General features: G+C 54.3%; 1 pseudogene across 1 annotated transcript; it reads right to left on the reverse strand.

Annotated features, from left to right (window-relative positions):
* Positions 1 to 357: 357 nt before the first annotated feature.
* Positions 358 to 1,944, reverse strand: LOC310779578 (pyruvate kinase PKM pseudogene; annotated as a pseudogene). Its single transcript has one exon. The product of its transcript is annotated as a pyruvate kinase PKM pseudogene (transcript).
* Between the last annotated feature and the right edge of the window lie 699 nt (positions 1,945 to 2,643).

A 2,643-nucleotide genomic window follows, 5' to 3' on the forward strand; every position in this document is an offset into this window, starting at 1 on the left:
GCGTGGCGTGCGGCTGGTGTGATCGGTCTCGCCTGTTAACAAGGATGCTGAAATGAAACGGTCTCCGTGCTGCGTTGCTTCAGCATAGGTTCGGCGTATGGTGTGTTCGGGGCTATAAATATTATGGTCGCTAATACATAGGACTATATGGTCCTGACAGAACTATGCTTTTGGAACATTGTACTCCTTGTTTTACTGAGACCGAGTTACAGCAACACGTTGAGTACTACTCCCAGTCTATCTCCCGTTTATTCGGTTTATTCAGGGATCTGTTTATTTGTTGATCTGTGTCACATCAGTGTTGACATCGGTGACATCATCCATCATCGTCGTCGTCAGTGACATCATCTAACATCTTCAGGGCACCAGGATCACACGCATGGTGTTGGTGTAACCGAAGCCGCTGCGCAAGCCAGTCAAGACGATGACAAGGTCTCCCTCCTTGAAGAAGCCTCGGGCCTTGCCGACTTCGATGGCAAAGTTGACACGTAGCTCGACGTCCTCTGCCCACTCGTCGTGGGCGGGCTTGGTGAAGAGGACGGGGAAGATACCGCAGTACAAGTGGGCCTGGCGGGCTGTCTGCTCATTACGCGTCACAGCAAGGATGGGGGCGCGGGGCCTGTACCTGGAAATCAGGTGGGCGGACTTTCCAGAGCTAGTGAGCACAATGAACGCAGAGGCTAAGCTCTTAAAGGAGGCCTCAACGGCGCCGACAGCGATAGCCTCGGCGGGGTCAGTGGAGTGCGGTGTGTTGCGGCACAGGTCCTCAAACACCTGCCGATGGAACATGGCTGCCTCGGCCTCTCGTGCGATCATATGCTGTGTGCGTACTGACTCCAGGGGATAGTCTCCCTTTGCGGTCTCTCCACTCAACATGATGCAGTCGGCCCCATCCAGCACGGCGTTGGCTACGTCGCTACCCTCAGCACGGGTGGGCCTGGGCTTCTTGATCATGCTCTCCAACATCTGTGTGGCACATGTGATTGGCTTGCCGGCTCTGTTGCAGCGACCAATCATCATCTTCTGGGCAAGGAAGACCTTTTCTGTGGGGATCTCAATACCCAGGTCACCACGGGCAACCATGATGCCATCGCTAGCTTCCACAATCTCATTAAACCTGCGCACACCCTCGTGGTTCTCGATCTTGCTGATGATCTTAATGTCCTTGCCCTTGTCTCCCAGCACGGCTCTGACAGCTTGGACGTCTGCGGCCTTACGGATGAAGGAGGCAAAGACCATGTCGACTCCCTGCGCCAGGCCAAACTGCAGGTCCTCAATGTCCTTTTCTGAAACAGCGGGCAGGTCCACCGCGGCACCGGGGAGGTTCACTCCCTTCTTACTGCCCAGAGTGCCACCGTTCTCAATCTCACACATTAGGAAATCGGAGCCAATCTCCTTGACCTGCAGGGACATGAGCCCATCGTCAATGTAGATCTTGCTGCCAAGTTCCACCACCTTAGTAATGTTCTTGTAGTCCAGCCAGAGGATCTCGTCACTACAGTTGTCCTCGTAGGCATCGTCCAGGGTGAGCTTGATCATGTTGCCCTTCATCAGCTCCACCTCGGCTGTGCCGCTCCCCTTGATGAGTCCGGTCCTGATCTCCGGGCCCTTGGTGTCCAGGGCGATGCCCACAGGTCGGTAGTGGATGCTGCCAGGCTCAAAGCTCTCACAGGCTTCACGGATATTCTTGATGGTCCCTGCGTGGTACTCGTGTGTGCCATGGGAGAAGTTCAAGCGTGCAATGTTCATCCCCGACTTGATCATCTCCTTCAGCATCTCCACAGAGCGAGAGACTGGCCCAATCGTACAGATGATGCCAGTGTTGCGTGTGGCAGAGGGTTCGGAGTCGATGTCCAGCAGGCACAAGTGTTCCAGGAAAGTGTCGGCCATGGCAGCCTCGAGCTGTTGCTTCTGGATAGAGTTCATGTTCTGAGCACCGGTCATGTCTACAGACTAACTGAGGCACTGTTGCAGCTGAAGAAGTCTTTATCACGCTGAACTGCATCCGTGATGATGTCATCAGTGATGTCACCGAGCAATTGTGATGTCATCAGTGATGTCACAGGCAACTGACACCAGACAGACACTGCAATCCAGACACACACACACACACACACACACACTGACATAACTGATGATGTCACAGACAACTGACGGCCTCAGCCCCCTAGTGGCCAAGCCAGGCCGTTATTGTGATGTAAACACACTGGAAACGGAAGTGAGGCAGAAGCGAGGCAAAGCGTCTGGAAGCGCAGGCAGTTTCATTCCGGCGGCGGCGCCCTTGTTAACAGATTAGATTGGTCACACTGGCTGGGTGGCTGGCGGTCTGCAGCGATAGTTTCCACGTCTGCTCTATTTTTGACGTGAGCTTCGAGCGATTGTGTGCAGCCCGGGAGGCAGTCAGTGCAAGTTGTGACCGGTGCAGAGCAAAACACTTCTGGTGTGAATGGCCAGGCTCCTGCTCGAGGTGAATTTATGCGCAGCCCCGCTTCCTTTTCCAATGCGTTTGCACCATTAGACTCCACAGCTTGGCATACCTGCCTGAGCCAGTGTTTGCTCATGGTCAGTTCTACACAGCCTTCTCCAGGGGAAAGGGAGCCAGCAGGGTGAAAGTACTTATTGAAGGTGATGAGGAGGGAATAA

This window comes from Poromitra crassiceps (genome assembly GCF_964638095.1).
Source record: "Poromitra crassiceps genome assembly, chromosome: 7".
NCBI lineage: Eukaryota > Metazoa > Chordata > Actinopteri > Beryciformes > Melamphaidae > Poromitra > Poromitra crassiceps.